The sequence below is a fragment of the Furipterus horrens genome, unplaced genomic scaffold, assembly GCF_987537825.1.
Source record: "Furipterus horrens unplaced genomic scaffold, mFurHor1.1.pri manual_scaffold_11, whole genome shotgun sequence".
Taxonomy (NCBI): domain Eukaryota; kingdom Metazoa; phylum Chordata; class Mammalia; order Chiroptera; family Furipteridae; genus Furipterus; species Furipterus horrens.
The window spans coordinates 66311254-66323916 of record NW_028327181.1 but is presented as its reverse complement, the minus strand read 5'-3'; positions in this window follow the sequence as shown (position 1 = coordinate 66323916).

The following is a 12663-nucleotide window of genomic DNA, read 5'->3' as shown; positions in this document are numbered from 1 at the left end:
CAGTCAACTGTAGGAATTGAGCTATGGTGATATATGTAAATCTATTTCATTTATTCTAGTTGCTAAATCATATTCCATTGTATGAATATATCACAACTTATCCATTTCCTATTGATGGACATTTAAACTTTTTAGTCATTTCCTTTTATCAACAGTGCTGCAATAAAAAAACAATCCTTGAGCTCATGTCTGCAGGATACATGTACTCAGAAGTAGAATTGCTGGATCGCATGCTATGCATGTGTGTATGTATGTGTGTATGTATGCATGTATGCATGTGTCTATCTATCTGGATGGAACCTATGGAGGAGCAAAGTGTGTGGAGTCCTGAAGAAGAAAGGAGCTTCATAAACATGGAACTGAAAGAGGTCCTTGAGGTGGTGGAGCATGGTAACAAGGAAGAAAGGAAGCAAGGACTGAAATTGGAGAAGAAGCCTAGGCCAAGGTCATGTCTTTTAAGACCAGGTGAGGAGCTGGGCTTTTCCTAAGGGCAATGGGAAGGAGTGACCACTGACCACCTCCTTCCTTTCATGAATGCCTCCTGGTCATGTCATATGGGGAGTTCAGGCATGGGATTCAGTCTGGCTCTCCATCCCAAACCCAGCCATCCTCCAGAAGGACTGTAGGGACCCTCAGCTCCAAAGACTTCCCTCAGCCCCCACTTCAGCTCCCCATTCCCAAGGACACACGCACTTGGGCCTGGCTCTCCAGGAAAGGCTCTGTCCATAGAGACTTACATTCACACCCCCTTCTCTGCCACGGAAGCTTCCTTCCTTTCCTTCTTCCTGGTCCCTCCCTCGGTTCTCTTCCAAGGTTGCTCTTTGACCTCTTCAAGACCCAAGTCCTTGATTTCTCAGCCATTCTCTGTAATGCAGTTTTCAATTCCTTTTTTTCTGGCCTGAATTAATCCATTCCATTAGCAATCAACCTAGTCTCGCCCATGTTTCACCAGCCTGTTCCTGTTCTGCAAAATTCCGAGTGTGCGTACATTGAATTCTGTGCATCTCCTTTTATGCCTGGACTGCTGAGGGCCAGAGCTGCAGGTGGGTCCCTTTGTGAGCTCGTGACTTCTGATGCCTGCGAGGCCTTGGACACTGCCTGTTCCGGGCTGTCCCGGCCATCCCTGCCTCCCCCGGCCATCCCTGTCTTCCCGGCCACCCCTGTCTCCCCCGCCTGCTCCTTCTTCCTAGGAGTTATGTCTCATTTCGTTCCTCTCCCCAAGCCTGTCCTCCCACCTCAGTCTCAGCACATGACCTGCTTCTGGCTTCAAAGTGAAAATAAAAGCCATCAGACAAGCACTCCCTCAGACACCTGGCACAATACCTGCCCACAAACGTGTATTCCTGCTCCTTTCCGCCTTCCTTTCCGTAGCTGACCCTTGACCTGGTCTCCAAATCCCAAAGCTTTCTCCCTTCATGAGGAGGTTGCTCCATTGATTGTCTATTCCCAAGAAGAAAGACCTTATGTCTCCTGTGCCTAGAAAAGGACTGGGCACATAACAGGTGTCTGAAAAATATTTGTTGAATAATTTCTCTCTTCTTTGCCTTCAACCTCTGTCCCTCTATTGATTCACTGCATCACCATTTAAACCACTTAAAACAAAACCCAAATCAAACCACAGCAAACAGCTCTTGACCTTCGAACCTCTCCCTCTGACTACAGCCCTGTGTCTCATCCACCCGACCTGGCATGCACCTGGACGACCTGCCCAAGCCCTTGTCACGGCTCCATCTCCCCCCGTTCACTCCTTAGTCCCCAGCCGCCTGGCCTCACCTCCCCCTGATGACTTCATTTTTGCCACGCACAACGCACACTTTTCATGCCTCAGAGAACCTGTCCTCTTGGCAGCGGTCAGCCCTGCTGGCCTCTCTTTTCTTTGAAACACTCTCTTCTCCTGAATTCCGTGACCACACGCTCTCACCCTTCCCTGCTCTGGTCTCCCCATCTCGGCCTTTCCCTCCTCCAACGTGCTCTGTGCCCCAGCCAGCCAGACGCCTCTAGTGCAAATCAAATCACGACCTTCCCCTTGAGCCTTCTGCATCGCTTTGCTGTCCTCTGGATAACATCCAAGCTCCTCCGTGTGGCTGTTAGACTCAGCCGGCCAGGCCTTGCCATGTCGGGTCTGAAGCCTCCTCGCCAGCATCATCCGCACCCTCTCCTGGAGGCCTGTAGCCCTTTGTCCACACAATGCCTTCTGGTTATCTGACCCTCTACCACTTTCTCCAGCTGCTTACTTGGTGTGCAGACCACAACGCTGCCTCAACCCTAGGCGATTCAGACCTCTGCAATCTAGGCCTAATTCGAAGCTTGGATCAGTTTTGTATTCCCAACCTTGTGCCAACTCTGAATAATGCCACTTATACTTAAGATCTACTTTATAGTTTGCAAAGTACATTCACGGTCATTTTCTGATCCGATTCTCTCAACAGCCCTGTGAGGTGAGGATAGCCACTGTTATCTCCATTCTACATAGCAGACTGAGGGGCAGGGACTTTCAGTGGCCTGCCCAAGGTCACACAATGATAGACACTGCATCTAGGACTTGAACCCAGATCTTGTGACCCCTGACCCTGGCTCTTGTCTATTTCCACACTCTCTCACTACGCCCAGTTCCCGCCTCACAGAGTGGTCCCTTATTTCCTTAACCAGCTGAGGGTGGCTGATGTTGGGATCCAACACCCATGTGCTCTTAGAGGGCTGCCTACCAGCCTCCCCTTGCGCCCCAAGCTAAAGATGGGCCTGGTAATAAGAATGGAGAGTGAAAATATGGGGGGCACCCCACAACAAAACCTCCTTGTTTTTGAGGATGAAATGTTTCCTTGACTCCACTTCCCCAGTGAACAGTGGCTCTTCTGCCAACAAGACGAAGAATAAGTGGCTGCGGAGAGACAGTGAGGAGGCAGAGTGGGGGGTGGGGGTGGGGGTGGGAGTCTTTTGCTGAAGAAAGACCCGTCACAGAAGAACTACTGTTCAGCAGGGCCTCCGTGTCCCCACACCACACAGATCCTCACAGCCTGCTGCTGCCTCAAGCCCAAGCTGCCTCCTCTGCCCCTGATTAATAAAACTGGCATCACCGGGCCTGGCACGTGGAGAGCACGGTGTGGGCTCCATCAAGCCCACCATCTGCTTTGAACCACTTTTCAGCTGCCCCTTTGATTGCAGTTTTGCCTGAGTCTTGTCAGTTTGGGTCCCCTGACACAGCCACACATCTGGGCTGCTTCCAAAGGAGCCGGAGCGCCATCAACCTGAAGATGGTCTGAGAGCACAAGGTCAGACAAGGTCACTGCGTATTACTATGTTTGCAAAGAAGGGAGTGGGGCAGAGCGGCCTTGCCTGACCCCGTGGGCTTCTACGCCAGCAGGGGACCAGGCCTCTGTCCAGAGTGAGTTCTTCTTAACTGGGTTTGCTCATCCAAGTCACTAAACCTCTCTGGGTCTTTGTTGCCTCCTCCGCATGAACATTGGGATTATAGGACTTTACTGTTCTGAAGTCAGGAAGCAGACAGGATATCACCTTTCTCCTGCCTAGGGCTATAGCTCTTGGTGCTATGGTCTAGTGACTCTTTGTGGCCCAAGTTATGATTTATAAATTGGAGGCTGGAATGAAATAGGCAGGTGTGCTAGGCTAAATAATGGCCCCTGAGATGTCCACATCCTAATCCCCAGAACCTATAAGTATTACTTTATATGACAAAAGGAGTTTTGCAAGTGTGGTAAAGTTAAGAATTTTGAGGTGGGAGTGTATCCTGGATTACACAAGTGGGCCCAATGTAGTCACAGGGTTTCTTATTTATTTATCTTATTTTATCCTCACCTGAGGACAGTTTTTTCCCATTGCTTTTGTTTTTTTTAAGAGAGAGGAGGGGAGAGAGACAGAAAATCTGTATGAGAGAGAAGCATCAATTGGCTGCCTCCCATAGATGCCCAGACCAGGGATCGCTTGTGCCTGTACTGGGGATTGAACCTACAACCTAGGCATGTGCCCTGACTGGGAATCAAACCTATGACTTTTCAGTTACAGGGTGACACTTCAACCGACTGAGCCACATGGGCCAGGGCTCACAGGGGTTCTGTTAAGAGGGAAGCAGAAGTTCAAAGAGGAGAAAACAGTATGACAAAAACAATGATGTGATTTGAAAATGGAGGAAGGGAGGAGAAGCCAGACTCTAGGCAGATGCTGGAAGCTGAAAAAGTTAAGGAAGCAGATTCTCTTCTCAGAGCTTCCAGGAAAAACCAGCCCTGCCAACAAGTTGGCTTTAGCCCGGCGAATCTGATTTCAGAGTTCTAACCTCTAGAACAGTAAGACAATAAATGTGTCAGAGTAAGCCACAAAGTTTGTGGTAATTTGTTACAGCAGCAACAGGGAACCAATATATCAGAACTAATCTTATCCATTAGCATCTTATTTATATCTAGATTATATGGCTCAAGTCAAGGCACCCTGTACAGGAGCTATACTCTGGGAGAAACCCCCATTAGGGACGTTCTTTGGTGCCATGAAGCTTTCCTGCATTAAAATTCATTCCCCTTGGCAGCAGTGCTGGCGGGTACAAATAACACAAACCAGGCAGGTAATTAACATTTTCCTAGTAGTCTCACGAATAAGACTAAAAGCAAGTGAAATTCATTTTAACAATATATCTTATTCACGCCAATACATCCAAACTATTATCGTTTCAGCTGTCATCAATATAAAACATTTTCCTGAGACTGTGCTGTTGTAGGCCTTTGGACTCGAGCATGTATTTTACATGTACAGCGCATCTCAGTTTGCACCGGCCCCCCGGGACTCCTGGGTCCAATCAGTACAGTTTTAAAAGGGTAAGACTGTCAACTCCTAGGAGCAGATGAATTCATCAGGCTCCTTGTAGCTGACCCTGAGTGGAGGAGGGCCTTGGGACGGTAATGGCCATGAAAGACCTGGATAAAATGTCCAAGAGACACTATTGTGAATGGTGACCCTGGGTCAAGCTCAGTACGGGTGAGAATCAGGGCTAGAATTCAAGGGCGTGGGCTCCTGGCCAGAGGTGGGAAGCAGACGTGAGGCTGAGCATAACAGTCAGGCTCCTCTGTGTACACTGATCTGTAACTTGGTTGATCTACTAATGATGTACCCTTCCTGTTAGTATGCTCTGTATCCTTCAATATTCTTCAAGTACCACAACTGAAATGGTATTAAAATTATGGGATATTTACTCAATCCTTGACTTATATCATTTCCCCTTTCTTTATAATCAGCAAGATACCTGAGTCCCCACTAGCCCCCAAACCTCAGTGCACTGGGATCCAGCCTCCCAATGCCCCTTTCCTTACTATCCCTGAAGGGGCCTTGTCATTTCAAGGAATTTGCTTCAAATGTCCTCTGGGAGACCAACTGGAACAACAGAATTCAGGAACTTGCGGGATATTTTGGATTTTAAATAAACTATTCAACGTGAAATGCCTGACCCAGAGTGGGGCGCAGTCTGAGAGAATCTACTGATTTGAGGCTGCTAGTAAGTGGCTGATGTGACCCTGCTCAGGCCTTCCAAGGTCACACTCTGTCCAGTCTGCTGGGCCAGGTTGCATTTTCCTTCCCATCTCCTCTTTGCCGCTGTCCTGTTCTTGGCTCACTGCTAGGCCTGTGGCTCAGGCTTCCCCGACCAGCCCGGAGCTCATCTCCTTCCTAACTTGCTGTATCTCACACTGGCCCAGATTGACTACCTGTCCATTGGCCCATGAAACCTCTCTGGCCCTTTCCACCCCTCACCCTGAGCCAGGATGTAAGAAAGATGATGGCTGACACCTATCTAGTGCTTACATATGTCAGGTAGTGTTCTGATGGCTTTGCCCATATTAACTTTATGTTGTATGATCTCCATTTACCATAGATGCCATAGAGGTACAGAGAGGTTAAGTAACTTGAGAAAGGTCACACAGTTATTGTGAAGCTAGACAATCTGATTTCAGTCTATGAACATACTCATTGCATTAAACCATCTCTACTCCTATTTCCTGGAGCCCGGTCCAGAGCCTGGCACGTGGTTTAAGGTCAGTAGAAGCTGCTTGAGTGAAAGAATGAATGAGTGGCTTCTGTGGCCCTGACTCTGTATCAGTCTCTGTTGGGGACTCATCTGAAGGGGCAGGATTGGGGGAGGGGTTATACCTGTGTCCGCAGGGTGACAGCCAAGGAATATCCTGATACCTCGGAGATGCAAACAGCCTGAAGGGCTCCCTGGTTGACCTGCGGGCCTCTCAGATGCTGAATCCTCAGTGTCCTGAGCAGTGACCGGAAGTGGGGGGCAGGGAGCTGCTGCAGACCACTCAACTCCTCACCTGCCAGCGCTCCCCACATCCATGCTTTGGGCGGTTGCTCTGAAGTCCGGAGGGAAAAACACTGAAGGACAAGAGGAGAATGGAGCCTGAGTTTTGTTTCTCTCCAGGGTCAGCTGTCAGGACAGAGGTGGGAGGCCTGGAGAGGAGGTGTAGTGGGAGACAGAGAGGCAGGCACAGAAAGGCCTCGTTTCAAAACAATGCTTCACCGGTGAAAGCAGTTCTTTTTACTCCTTAGGAGATTTTTATAAAAGCCGTCTGATGTGATTTTGTGAAGCTTTCTTTGAAAGCCACTTCCAAACAAGCATTCCAGGCAAAGCGGAATTCAGTTTTAGGTGTGGCCAGGAAGAATGTTTAAAAAACGAAATGCTGAAACCTAGAGTGTTTTCCTTTTGCTGATTAGGTGAAATTCAGAGCCCGCCGGGGGGGCATTCCAAGTCCTCCAGTTATCACTTGTCCATCATCACCTCCTGGTAGACCTCAGCAAGGCAGACTTGATAGTGATGAAACCAAGGCTCAGACAGGTTAAGATATCTGTCCTAGGTCCGATAGCTGAGGGCACTGACTTCAGTCAGAAGGCCTGAGTTCCTATCCCGGCATGTCTGCTGACAAGTCATGTGACCTAATGCAAGTAACTTAACTTCTTTAAGCTGTGGTCTCCTCATTTGTAAAGTGGGAACAGTAATAGCTGTTCTCCGGTAGGGTTGTCATGAACAACAAATGAGCAAGTGCATGTAAGTGTTTAGTACTGTGCTTGACACCCAGAAATTTCTCTGTGGAGCTTGGCTATCATTTAGAAAGTTATGTATCAATTTACAGAGTAAGAGGCAGAGGCCATTTTGGAAACATGTGAAAACTTGGTCACTGACCACTCAGGCTCCCTGTTTGCTCACTGTCCCTGGACACTGGGGCTGCCATAGTTTCTCATCACAGTGTCTTCAGGACATTAAGATCTTCAGCTAAACTAGGCAATGTCTTAGATCTGAATCCAGCTGGAAGTGGTGGCTCCACCTGCAGACAAAATGGGCTCCCAGGCCAAGGGCAGCGCCAGCCTCCCCGAGTGTTGACTGACTCACCAGGCATTCACTGAGAAACCTCAGGACTATACCATGGTTGGGAATGGGAACGTGGGCCCCTGCACACACAGTCCTTGGAGGGTCTGTGTGAGTCCTGAGTACTAAGGTAACCAGAGTCCTGGCTTCGCCCCCAAATAAGAAAGAGAACCCACTCTAGCTCCATTGTTTTAACTACCCAGTCCAGGTTTGACAATTTCTGCGATTCAAATCCATATTTTATATGGTCGCAATCATAATAAATATACAACTTCATGTTTTGCTTTTGTGACTTAAAATAGCTCTTTGGCCACATCCAGCCCACTACCTGTTTTTGTAAATAAAGTTTTATTGGAACACAGTCACACCCATTTGTTTATATACTACCTGAGGCTGCTTTCACACGACAAGGCAGAGTTGGGTAGTTACAACAAAGACTTGACGACCTGCAAAGCCAAAAACATTTATGATCTGGTTCTTAACTTGGCAATTCTTGATTCAGAGAATTATAAAGAGGTTCCCATATTATCAGACAGTCTTGCTGGTTATAAGAATTAATGGCTGCATGACACTCCACTGGGTGGCCTGTGATTTACAATTCAGCACTTCCCAAGTGGCCCAATAAATTTGCTAGCCTGGATAATTTGCAATAAAGACCTTTGTGCTTCTGCTGAATGATTTCCTTACGGAAAGTTCCCACATGGATTCTTAGGTCAAATCATCTGACATTCTCGCCAGAGGTGGTTGAAATTCTGTCCCTGTTGAGTTTGTTTTGATCCTGTTCTAGAAACTGATTTTTCTGAATGTTGCCCCACTGATAGCCCCAGCTGGATTCAGAATCTCGTTTTGGAATTTCTCCTCATTAAACCCTTCCATTTAGTTCACCGGAGGCTGTTCTTTAGCACTGGCCCTGACAAGCGACCAGCCACATGTCCCCATCATTCTTCTTCCTCCACTGCCAGTCCTCCAGTCCTCTGCCAACCCTTTTGGACACAATACTCCCCTTTCCTCTTATTTCCTTGCTCATCTCTCATTTGCAATTCCCGCACCCCCAAAGGCATCAGGCATGCAGAATAGATCTCTTAGTAAACCACAGTGTGGCTGGAATGCCCATGCTGATCACGGGGAAGGCGGAGATCCATCACCGGATTCCTCCCCTCGGGTCCAACATGAAGCTGGGCACCCAGGCTCCAGAGCTTCTTGTCTAGAGCATTCATGCACCTCTGCCTCCAGCCTCACTGTTGTCTCTGCCTGCAATTCATCTTCACATTTTCTCCGTCCGCCGGCTCCTCGGAAACTTTCCACATACTGGCTTCTGATTTACTGCAAGCATAGTCTTTCTATGGGAGAGTGGCTAATAAAAAAGGGGAAACTTCAAAAATGGATTTTTGCCAAACACTTATTGCCAATGAGTTTCTTTAATTGCGGCATTAGGAACATATGCAATTATTTTCATCGAGCTGATCTGACATGGCAATTTGGCCCCTAGAGGAAGCCAGATCATTCTGGAAGGCCAGGCCCCAATGGTTTGGAGCCCCCTCACCAATGATGTCACCCCCACCCCGAGGAACCAGATGGGCAAGTTCCTCTCTTAGAAGCCTGGCCTAAAACTGGAGACTGGAGGATCCCCATTTGCCACTTCGGCCCCCTGGGAACACCTCTGCCCATTATCATCCTGCTCTGCTCACAAGGAAAAGGGAATGGGAACAGAAAGCCCTTTCTAGGGAGTTTATCTGTTAGAAATTTCTGCCCTACGACAAGCTTAAACCTCATCTCCTTTATTTTTTCCTATTGGCCCTAATGTTGCCTCTGAAAAGTGCTGAACAAGTCCTATCTGTCTTTTTCGTAGCTGCTTTTGCATTTTTAAGGATTAAGATCCTGTCTCCCTATATTTTCCTTTCAGCCTAAATTTTCCCAGTTTTTTTAAACACTTTTTTTTGTCCTTCATTCTAGGTCCCTTGCCCACATAGGGCCTTGTTAGAAGCTATAACACCTGATGGTATAATAGCACAGCCAGTGTATTAAGTATGCTCTGTGCAGTGGGTTTGAAGTGTGTTAATCCAGGAACGTTCCCCCTGGCTGGTTTGGCTCAGTGGATTGAGCGTCGGCCTGCGAGCTAAGTGTCGCTGGTTCGATCTTCCAGTCAGGGCACATCAGAGAAGGAAAACTCTGACTCCAAAAAACCTCCGCTGCCTTGCGGCATACCTCTTCAGGGGAAAGGCTAAGGGAGTAAACCCCGACAGAAAATCCGGAGCCGGAGTCCCTAAGGCGGTTTGACGTTGTAGTCAACACCGGCAACTCCTGCGGCGCACCTGAAGCCAAGCTGTATTGACTCCGTCTTTCCCCTGGACCCTTCAGCTGCGAAGAGAGGGGGGGTCTGCTGCATGGGCAACAGCAGACCCTTCATATCACCCTGCCCAGGCTCTGTAGCTTCAGCTTCACTGGAGAGGACACTCCAGCGTCATCACAAGATGTCGATTCAACATGGGAGGAGACAGATACCGTGTCACTCCCGAGTCGGACTGCACAGCCATTCTCGGCGGTGCAGATAGACTCTTAAGAAGCTACACCATCGTCTCTCGAGACGGACGGCTGCCAACGACGAATCCAGGAACGTATTTCATCTTCACGGCTGTTCCACAAGGCAAGTGCCGTGACTGTCCCATTCTACAGAAGATGAGACTGAGCTCCAGTATGAACAGTTCAAGTTCCGGGAGTTGACATCCGGTGCTGCTGCTTGCTAGTTCTGACCATTCGTTGAGTTATTTAGTCACATTTTCTTCATCTATCAAATGGGATGGTGAGTCCTACATCCTAGAGACGTCGTGGGGGGTGTAAGAAAAAGTGTGCCTATGACATGCGTGAGGTCAGCAGGAGGTCTTCCTCAGTCCTTTCTCAGGAAGGACTGCCCTTCAGCCTGACATTCTCCTTCCCAGAGACACTCAGAAAAGCAGACTCTCAATCTCCTTTCTCCCGACTCTTGTTCAAGGTCACACTCCCCTTGCTAAGGGAACACACTTTTCCTCTCTTTGTCCTATTCAAAAGTCCTAACTGGAGTCCTGTGGAATCCAGAGGAAGGATTTCGGGGAGTCTGGCCTTGCACTTGGGTTTGCTTCTAATGTTGGCACTGCTGAGGCAATGGGGCACCACATGACTGAACGACAGCCCCCGCCACCGTCCTCTCTGCCGCAATTGTCTGCTCCCGCAGGAGAGGGTGCTGAGTTTGTGGGCTGTGGAACGTGGGAAAGCTGCCCGGGTATCTGCTGGATGACCTTCTCTCCCTGCTTACGTGGCTGCGTGGGTGCAGGTGTGGGGTCCAGCCCCTCTCTCTGAGCACCAGAGCTTTCCAGCCACAGGCAGCTGGATGCTCTCCAGCACCTCTTCTGTCAGCTACCGACAACCCAGTTTTCCAAATGAGCAGTTACAGAAGTACAAAATAAGCTGCTAATTTAGTAGCAACTGATTTCGTTAAACAAACACTTCAGAGGCACAAATACACTTGTGGTCATTGGGCTTAGCAAGCACAGGCCAGTTCTGGCTTCTCCCCCCAACACCCCCGCCCCCGACTGGGCTGCACATTCTCTTTGGAGTCCTTGTCCCTCCTGTCATATATCCACAGATGTGGGTCCCTGATGAATTTTATTTTACATGTTTTATTTTGAGAGAATTATAGATTTATATGTCGTTGTTGGAAAGAAGTCTGAGACACTCAGTATTCCCTTCACCTCCCAGTTTCCCCCAGCGCACCCCTCCCTCCTCTGGCATAACTTCCGGGCAAAGTCACAGCCACAACCGGGAAACTGACTGGACCATGGATACTTTTCGACCCTCAGCAGCCTCCACAGCATCTTTCCTCTAGCTCCCTTTTCCTCTCTCCCATCATCTCTTGCTCCCTTTGATCTGTCTGCTTTCCCCACCAACTCCTTCTCCTACTTTCATTCTCTCTTACCCTTCTGTACTCAAGTTTTCCTGGTTGAGCTCTCAGTCCAGCGCTGGCCCTGGGGAGGGCCCAGGTTGGCTGTGCCCCTCATCCCGCCAGCTGGGAGCATGCCAGCCTCCCTCCAGGGTGACATCCTTCCACCCTCCACCCTGGGGCGAGTCCTAGCTACAGAAATGCTTCCAGCCCACTAACCTCAAGGAGGACCAGCAGCTCTGGGATCAGGGTTTACCCATCTGATGGGCGCCAACAGCGCCCACCCAAACACACCCCACACACTGCCCTTCCATCACCCACTGTACAAGTTACTACAGTCAAGGTTACCTGACTCTGTTTTCCCTGGGATGAACTTCCCCTCTCACAGGTTTCATAGTTTGGGGAGCTGAGACTCTGAAGAGAAAGGTTTGCCTAGGTCTCACGGCCAGGAAGTAGGGGGCTGGGGCCAGGAACTAGCTTTCTGATTCCTTATTCAGCACTCCACTCACTCACAGACGCCCGCCACCTTTCCCCAGACTCACTGGACAGAGGAGCCTGAGCCAGAGGCTTCCAAGACCTGAGAAATGCCAGCACCAGCCTTCCAAGCGCCTTGGCCCAGCCTTTTGTCAAGCTCAGGCTCCCTCAGAGCCTTCTGGCGAGGGGCTACTCCCTGCTGACTGCACCATCTTGTGGGTGAATGGGCCACGGTGAATAAAGGGCAGTATTTGGAGTCAAGCCTCATAATCCTGGGACACTTACAGATTGTGGGGCTTTGGGTGAGTCACTTTACACCCAGAGAGACTCATGATTATTCATGAGACTGTGAAGCCTGTCCAGAGGCACTGCCCTGGGTGAGAGAAGAGCAGGGGAGCTGGGACTGAGAGAGCATTTGTGCAGAAACAGGCAGGCCCGGGGATAATGGGGAGGGCCAGGCGTGTCTGCATGAAGCCACTCAGGCAAAGATGCAGGGAGACTGTCCTCTGATCCCGGCACTGCACTGGGCTCTGGGTGAAGCAGGAGGGCCTGCCCACCAGGGGCTCACGGTCCACGGCAGTGTGGGGTGGGGGAGGGATGATGCAGTATGGAAGGTGCTGTCCCAGATGCTCTTCCAACAGTTGTGGAAGCAAAGAGAAAGGAGAGGTGAGGGCCGCGGGCCCCAGGGAGAGGCTTGTGGAAGAAGCAGGGCTGGACAGGGTTTGGGGGAAATACACAAAGCTTGTTAGAGAGGTGGGGAACAGGCATTCTTGCCAGGGAAGACATGAAGACTAAAGCAAGTGCATGGCTTCACAGGGTCCTGGTTTACAGAATTGCCTGGAAGACCAGGAGTCGGCGGGGAGGAAAGGCAGGCATGCTGGTTCTTAAGTGTTGAAAACCCACGTCAAAATAG